The following is a 9,744-nucleotide window of genomic DNA, read 5'->3' as shown; positions in this document are numbered from 1 at the left end:
AAAATTATTATAGATAATGTTGTTGCTGCTTTTAAATAAAAAAGGATGATTTATTTTTGTAACAATCATCATATGGTGTTAGGTAATTCTACTACCTATTATCCCTAGGGAAATGGGTTAGATGAATATTCTAACAAGTCATTAGTGAACATCGTAAAGAAACTACTGCAAGAAAACAAGAAATCATGGTACAAAAAATTGATAAATGCCTTATTGGCTCATAGAACAAGCACAAAGAAATCAATTGGAATGTCACATTTCCAATTGGTTTATGGAGTACATGCAGTTTTTCATGTTTCCCTAGGTATTCTAGTGTTGAAATTTTTCTAGGAAGAGGAAGTAGAACGAAATAATGCTCAAAGAAGGATCAATCAATTGATGCATTTACAACAGACTAGAGAAGACGTTTACAACAATACGCAGGTCATTCAAGATAAAATCAAGAAAATTCATGACAGAAGGATTAAAGCAGATGATTTTAAACTAAATTATCTTATTCTAATATGGGACTCCATAAATGAAGAGAAAGGCAAGCATGGAAAGTTTGACAGTATAAGGAAAGGACCTTATAAATTTGAAGTTTTTCAAGGATGAAATGCATTCTTGCTAAAAGATTTGACTGGAGAAGGACTACCAGGAGGACCTATTAATGGCAGGTTACTCAAACACTATTTCACTCAAGGATAGATAAGTTTTCATACATATAATTGTAAATATCATTTTATCTTTTATTGCAAGTGAGGGTGGATGACATCAAGAATTGAAGCCCATAGAGAAGGCCCTAAGCTTCTAATTAATTGCTGCCAATATTTATATAACAACAGCTAATCAATTCAATTATAGAATAAGAAAAAAGGACCATCACCCAATGGACAAAGGCTATTGATCTACGGTGTTCTCGGCACCTCATAGGGAGGATGCCATCCCCATTGGAGTCACTGTTAGGGTCATATAATTTATAGGATCAATTGATGATTATCTGTTGATTTTATTGTACGAAATGTTGTAAACAATTATTACAATCTACAAATTATTTTCAAAAGTTCAAAGAAATAAGAAAAAAAAATGAAAAAAAGGAGAAAGAAAACGGAAAAAGAAATAAATAGGGGATCATATTCAAATGGATTTGGTAGTTATTTTTTTGATTTTATGTTTTTGTTGGGGAGTTTTGTTTTGGAAACCTAATTATAGGATCTCTATTTCTAGGCATAAAGAAACATAACTAAGAGAAATGTATACTAACTAATTTTTTTAGTGTTTCTGTTTATATTCTATTTGACTATGCTGATAATTGCATCCTCGGCAACAGCGCCAAAATGTTGGGCTAATTTATTAACATAAATTAACACACGCATTTAATTATTAATCCGGGTTTGTAAAACTTGGAGGCAAATCCATAGTAAATGGTCATCAGATATAATCAAGTTTAGAAGATAAAATATGAAGATTTAAAGAAGTACATATTACAAATATAAACCTATTTTAACAATTTCTAATTCATTTATGTAATATATGAGGGAAGAGGCTCCTAACTTAGGAGAACCAAGTTGTCCTTCCCTACAATACTACTTTCATGAAGATAAATCTAAGAGCACTAATTAACAATGGTTTATGATGCAGAAGATGTAAAAGAAGAGACTCCTAACTAAGGAGGTCCAGATTGTCCTTCTTCACAATCCTACTATATCACAATCACCATTGCTTCAAACCAGAAATGCAGAAATAACTTCAAATAAGAAATGGAGAATGAAATTTAGTTTTAGTTCAAGATCAAATAGAAGGGGAATTTAACTTAAATTCCGGTGTGTCCCTTCATATGTAGATTATAATTAAACCAATATTCATTCAACAATCATCACACATCTAAATACATTTGAAACAAGAATTAATCTATGAAAACTATGAAAATTGAACCAAGAAGTGCACTTAGCTTGGTGTGGGGGGCCTCCACCCTTGCCTTGCACACTTGAAGAAATCTCAGCTACAACAACTTCAGTAAATCAACCAAGCATGAACAACAAATTGAAATGAAACAGGTTCTTCAAATTAGCTTCAAACTCCAAAGTGTCTTAGCATAAAACTATACAAAAGTTACATATAAATTACATTCATAAGCCATCAAAGTCTTGGCTTTAAATAGAGGTTTTGTGAAACAAACTGATCTATATTACCTCTAACAATCATATCTACTCATATCCACCTATCTAAGTCGAAGTCATCCAATTTATCCCAAGAAATATGGTCAATCCCATAAAATCTCAAAACTGCCCTATTTCCTAGGGATTTTTTGGTGACTAGTCATGTTTGACCAGTCTTGACCGGGCCTAATAAAGCTTGTTTTGACTGAACAAAGTGGAGTTAGCTCAGTCCTAGTTCCCAAGCTTTCCATTCATGCATCCAACTCGAGCCCAAGTGTCCTACAAGTATGTCATCCACATAGCTATTACGGGAATTTATGATTCAGTCCAAAATTGCACTTGAAACTCATTTTTCATAAAAACTTATAGAAATTGAAAAATTAAAATTAAACACCTGAATATGCATAAAATACATCAAAATGAGATGGATGTGATGGAAAATGGATGGAAAATATAAATATTAAGTAAGTTTCCTTAAGTAAAAATAGATCAAAACTGAGGGCCAACATATACTTCATTGCATTTAACATTTCTTGAATCTCTTATTTAATTTCTTTCCCATCCATTATAACTCCTGGTGCACCAATAGAGGCTATCTTATGTGACTTAACAAGGGACTCCAATGCACTATGAAGTGATTAATATGCATTTAATGTTTTTTCAATATCCCTTCCAAAATTCTAATGTGATTGCAATGACATTCTAAATTTTACCTTGTCAAGTTCCATGCCCATTCTATATTTTTTTATAATCCTATTGGTGCATCTGAGTACTCCATGCTCCATCCATATATGTATTTTTTGTTGACAGGGCCTATTTTACTAATCCTCCCTTTCATATGAATTATTCTTGCATCTATGGTAATGAATACACTTCCTTATGGAGGATAATCATTTCATCTTAAACTCACTTCATGACTTATTCCAATACTTTTATTTCCTATGACACTTCTACCCAAGAATCCTCCTTGTGGGAATTTGTAGCTGACAAAGTTTGAATATCTACACATAACTTGTCTTTCTCTTTTTCTAGGCTGAAAGGTTTAGATCCCTTGGGTTACCTTCGTTGATAGGTGGTTGTCATTTATGTCAACCTAAGTAGCACCAAGAGCTACCCTAATCTTCCATGGAAAATTTGACATGGAAATTCATGGAATATTGTGTCCATATCCTTCTAGATAGGTTCTCCTTGATGAGATGCTTCCATTGATAAATGGTTCCTCTTGGTTTGAGCTAAAATTGAGGTTGAAGTTGAAGACCCAATTTTGTGGGCTAGAACCTCATGGGGTAGAGACATGACACCTTATTCACCGATAGTTGTCAATATATGACAGGGATTCTCACCATAATCTCACCTTGTATAAGTTAAATAACTTCAAGATCCAAAGGTAGTAAACCAATCATTGACTTCACACTCGGGTATGACCATATGAACTAAGCCAATCATTGACTTCAAATTTTAGTGGAATTGAAAATAATTCTAGGCAAGATCCTTAACACAATATTAAATAGAGGTCTTAAGGGTTTCTTGTCTTGATGTTTAGGAATGGTATTGTTAGTACTTATAACCATATGGAATCACACCTTTAGAAGTCAGTTATCCTCTCCATCAAGTCAACGACATTCTTGCTTAAGGTTTGAGGTATCAATTTAATAGTGCTTTAGAAAATTTTGTTCCATTTTTGAAGGCCTCCAATGTTTATTATTGGAGCCCCTTCTATGTTCTCCAATGGTCATCCTAGGTCTATAAAAAGGTGACCCTACCTCATTTATTTCCCTATGAACTTTAATGCATGATATGTGATTAATTTTTTTGAATTTTTTGGCTACCCCTGAGGACATAAATGTGAGCATCAACATAAGAGGGTTACGATTTTTTTTTCCATTTGGTTCATTTGGGCATGTATTTGCAAACAAAGGACTCAGATCACTTTAGGATGGTCTTCAAGAATTGTTATAAATTTTTGTGTCTTATCTTTTGAATTAACAGGATTTGGGCATAAAGAAGGAATTATTGAACAATTGTTATAGGTACAGAACCTCGGCCTTCCAATAGTAAAATTGTTTTCAACAAGAAAAGAAAGATTCAAGGTAGTTAAGCCCCTCATACCTACTCCTAAGAACATAAAGTAATTGCGGCACATCAAAAGCAGTAATTTTTGTGATTGTAGGCTTCTCTTGAATGCTAATAACTCATCTATCTCTACTCCTAATTACATCGTTGCGAGCATAAGATGTTTGGCCTTGATCTCACATAATTGGTTCCCAATAGGGCTTGACTTAAGTGCAAGTGGAAATCTTTGGATTTGTAAATACAACCTCTCAAACTATAGAACTATTGTGATATACCTTGATTGAGTACGTTCAAATTCATACATGTTCAAGACCTTTTTGTAAGTCGAATTGCTATGATAAGCAGATACAATATTGATTTCTGGATAGCATACAACAATAGGGATTAGAATGTTTTCAAGCATCATTTCTACAACATTTATTTGAAGGGCCGAAGTGATTTCCAAGCATCTCTTGAAATGATTCATTTGTCACACATTGTAAGGTAGTCTAGTATTTTTTATTTTATTTTTTTGGGTATCGTATTAAGTATAGTTACAAATACATTTTGAGTCATGTATTATGTTTATATTTCAAGGTATGTATAGTAGTTAGGACTGTAACAAGTCAAGTTGAGGGCTTAATAGGTTTGTTATTGTATTCATTGCAAAATTGTTATAGTCATTATTGTTATTATTAAGCTGACTTATGATTGCAATAAAAGGTAAGTAATTAAGGTTGGGATTTAGTTTGAATTTTTCTTTTGGGTTGGGATGTATGGACATATTCTCTTGCAGGAGTGACCATTATTTTGAAAGAAGAACAGTGACAGCTAAACAATATCAAAATAATGCAGTGGCATCAAACAGTATGGGAGACTCTCATTCAAGAAAAACAAGAAGCAGTGAAGGCAGTGAAAGCAGATTATTGAGGCATATAATAACTTATAGAAACTAAGTGAGAAACATCAGGAACAAGCATGCAGAGTATTTTATCATTCCTGACCATTTGCCATAGCAAGTTACACAATTAGCATCAAGGGTCATTTTGTACAATAGTTGTTGAGTTTTGCAAATATTATAAAGAATTTGTGTCATTTCTTGGAGTTGAAGAAGGAAAAAAAAATTGGGATAAGGGGTTCTATTACAATTTGGAAAATGGTTCTAGGTTGTTTGAGTCAAGGGTAGTTTAGTTCCTAGTGTTATTAGCTAGGAAAAATCATTGTACTATCGTTGTAACGTGGATCATTGTCCTTGGTACGGGAGTCTACACTTTTGTATTTAATTTTTCAATGATGGTAGGGTGGTGCTAGGGTGAGTTGTGGCTTACTTGGGTGTTGGGGCATCCATTCAGCTGACTGCAGATAAAACCAGGGTGTTGGGGCATCCTTCTAGTGGGAGCTGGAGAAGAATGTTTTTCTAGAGTTCTAGGAAGTTGTAGCCTTGTTTTTAGTTGGGGCTGAAGATTAAAGAACTTATTAGACAAGTGTTTAGTGGTTTTTGACTCGAAGAGGGTTTTTCCACCTAAAAATTTTGTTCCTACTCTCTCTATCTTTTGCATTGTTGTTTACTTCTTTTACTAAATAATTATAATAAATTAATATTAACTAATGCTCTGAAAAATATTTATAAATTGTTAATTGCTAAGAAATATTGATTCACCCCACCCCCCCCCCTCAATATTTCCAACAATTGGTATTAGATCTTGGTTCCTTCAATTGCAGTTTAACAACTGCAAGGAGATGATGGAGTACACCAAGAATAGAGTTCCTCCATTTAATGGAGATAACTATGCACTTTGGAGTGGAATGATGCAAGTTCATTTACTTGTGCAAGGATATGAAGTTTGGGAAATTGTTGAGTTGGGCTACAAAGCAACAAAAGATGAACAAGGTAAGAAAAATAATGTAAATGATGCTAAAGAAAAGGATATTATTATAAGTAGACTCACTCAATATGTCTATCTTAAGGTATTGGGTTGTAAAACAACTAAGGAGGTATGGGACAAGCTTCAAAATATGTATGCAGGAGACTTGAAGGCCAAGGAAGAAAAAATTCAAATCTACAGAGCTCAATTTGAACAACTAAGGATGAAAGAAGATGAAGACATCACAACTTACTTTCAATGTGTAGATGAAATAACAAATGCCTTGGAATGATTAGGAGAACTAGTTGATAGGAAGGTCACTGTTCGAAAAGTCCTCAGAACTCTTCCATCAAGATTTAATCCTAAGGTTTTAGTATTAGAAGATAGATCAGATTTAAGCAACTTGAGTATGGATGAACTACATGGGATACTAAGAGCTTATGAAATGAGGATTGAAGAAGAAGATGGATAATCTAATATAGAAATTGCATTCAAAGCATCCAAGAAAACCAGGAAAGGAAAATAGGTATCTAAACCTAGATCTATTTGTTGCAATGAGGAGGAATAAGAAGAAGGACTTTCAGATGAAGAATTTTCCAACATTACAAGGAAGATGAAAAGAGGATCACGTAAGTATAAAGGAAAACTCCCATTAGTATGTTTTGGATGTGGTGAGATAGGTCATTTTGCTGCTAAGTTCCCACATAAGAATAAAACATTTACAAAAGGAAAGAAAGGTCAAAAAAAATTCAACAGCCAAGGTAAGAAGAAAGGGTTTAGGAAAAACTTCCTCTCTAAGGAAGATAGTTCCTCATATGAAGAAGAAAGTGATAGTGATGAATAAAACAAAGAAATATTATTATTTATGGCTAATCATAACAAGGTGGAAGCATCTAACAAAGAAGAAGATGATGAAGAAGAAATGACTGAAATCAAATTTCAAAAATAAGTTGTCAGAATTATAAAAGAACTTAAAGCAAAAAGAAAAAATGTTAATTCTATGGAAACCGAATTGAATGAGGTAAAGAATCTCAACAAAAGGAATGAAGAAGAAATCATCAACCTTGTATTAAAGTTAGAATAAGCCAAAAGAATTGAATAATCACTATGGATGAGTTAAAAGAAAGCAATGAGGCAAGGAAGAAAGAAGCCCAAATAATATCTCTTTGAAAGGAAGTAAAAAAGGGAAATGTTCTACAAAATTTTGCTAACAATTCTAAAACTTTGGATGAGCTCATATGCAACCAAAGGTCATACAATGACAAGACTAGTCTAGGATACAAAGAAATCCTTGAAAAGGGTTCAAACTTCGAAAGCGAAAATGCAAACCTGTGTTGAAGGATCTACCAAACAAGGATGTTTCCCAGCCAAAACAAAGGTTCAAGATAAACAAGAAGGCTCTTGGAAAACGATTCCACAAAGAAGGTTTCCTCCTAGGTATCAACCCACCTTTTATGGTTTTTTTTATTCATGTAGAAAGTTTGGGCATAAATCTATAGATTATCATACTTATGAAATCAACATTGGAAAATCTTTTAGGAGTATCTATTCCAAAAATCTGCAAGCAAACTTTAGGGAAAATTATATGATATTTGATTGGATAAGAAATGAAGTAGAATGCTATAAATGCAACAAATTTGGACATTTAGCTAAGGATTGTAGGCTTATGCTCCCCTCAAGGGAATCACAACAGAATCATAATGAACAAGTCTGGAAGAAAAAAAACTGAAAGGTGTGTTCTTGCATTAAAGGCTCAAAGTAAAAAGAATGTTTGGTATGTCGATAGAATTTGTTCTACACATATGACTGGACATAGGAATAACTTTATATCTTTAAAGGAAGGAAAATATGGAACAATATCCTTTCGAAATGATGGATCTTCAAATGTCATAGGAACAGGTACTGTCAAGCTTGGAAGCAAGGATTCTATATCAAAAGATGCACTACTTGTTGAAAATATGAATCATTTTTTACTAAGTGTAGGTACGATGTGTGATTAAGGACACACAGTGTTATTTGACTCAAAGAATTGTGAAATAAGAAAAGAAAAATCCGGTCAACTTGTGGTTACTAGAAGTAGATCACCAAATGACATATACACCTTGGATGAGGTTGTTAAAGGATGTTTCTTGGAAAAATAAGATGAGAGTTGGCTATGGCATAGATGAATAGGACATATAAACTTTGATAGACTTGTTAGAATTAGAAAAAATGAAGTTGTGAGAGAAATTCCATTGATTTCAAAACCAAGCAACATTGTATGTGAACATTGTCGGCATGAGAAGTAGACAAAAGAACACTTCACATCAAAAACATTGGAATTAATACATACTTATCTATGTGGACCAATGAGGACTAAAGGATTGAATGGCGAATTATATTTTATGCTAATGATAGATGATCATACCAGGATGACGATTGTTAGTTTCTTGAAGAAAAGGTCTAAGGCATTTGAATGTTTCAAGATCTGCAAGGAAAATGTTGAAAATGAAACTAATTTAAGTATTAAATGTTTGAGATCTGATAATGGCAGTGAATTTACCCCCAAATTATTTCACCATTTTTGTGAAGAAAATGGAATAAAAAGGTAGTTCTCAACAACTAGAACACTGCAAAAAAATGGAGATGTTGAAAGGAAGAATAGAATTGTACAAGAAATGGCCAGAACAATGCTAAATGATTCAAAATTAGATAAGAAATTTTGGGTTCAAGCAGTTGATACAGTTGTATGTATTTTGAACACAAGTTTGCTTAGAAACAATTGTCATATGACTCCATATGAACTTTCGAAAGGAAGACCAGAAAATGTTAAATATTTTAGGGTATTTGGGAGAAAAGGTTACTGTTATCACCCCAAGAAACTCTCATAGGTTGTATATCAGAGATGCTCGGGAACATTACAAACTCAACAAAATGTTGGATAAATTGGTGGATGAATGAAATAAATGCCGCATATTCAAGCCAGATAACCACTTCTACTATGCTTGACCCCAGACATGGGTGAACACCCCCAGACTACAAGGCTTTAGACCACCAATTACTCACAGTTTGAGGATAAGGTGATAATGGAGAAGACTGACCACACCAGCAGATGCACAGGACCCTATGATGGATGGCTGCAACCAGTTAAAAGGTCTGTAAATCTGTTTTCTGATACACAGACAAAATGACAACTCTCTGGCATTAAAACAATAGAAACATGCAAACAAATTCAATGATACATGCTAAATCCTAACACAGAGGTCGGATGACAACCCCTCTAATGCTAAACATTAATATCACATGAATAAATGTAAAACAGGCATAGCCTGGAATAAGAAGAAGAAGTGGACAATGAGCAATCAACAACAAAAGAAGCTTGCATTAGTTGAAAATGAAGGCCAGACGCTGTAGGTGTCACAGCAGTTACAATCTCCAGAAGTTGAACCTTACAGCAAAATAACACTCATCAACCTGATTACATTGTTTTTCTGGGTATATATGGAGGTTGAATACAAAATTTCTCTACATAACTCATGTGTGTAGGGGTCATAACTGACCACCAACCGCATTTACAGTTAGATATGGGTCTTCTGCTACAATCTGAATGTTTTTAGTGAACACAATGGCTCTTTGTGTACATTGGTGTCCTTCCTGAACAGGTGAAATATTATCTGCATGACTTTCAATAATTGTTGCAGTCATTGAAC

The sequence above is a fragment of the Pinus tabuliformis genome, chromosome J (assembly GCF_031772625.1).
Source record: "Pinus tabuliformis cultivar Carrire ecotype Pingquan chromosome J, CPIR1, whole genome shotgun sequence".
NCBI classification, from domain to species: domain Eukaryota; kingdom Viridiplantae; phylum Streptophyta; class Pinopsida; order Pinales; family Pinaceae; genus Pinus; species Pinus tabuliformis.
This window is presented reverse-complemented; position numbering follows the sequence as displayed.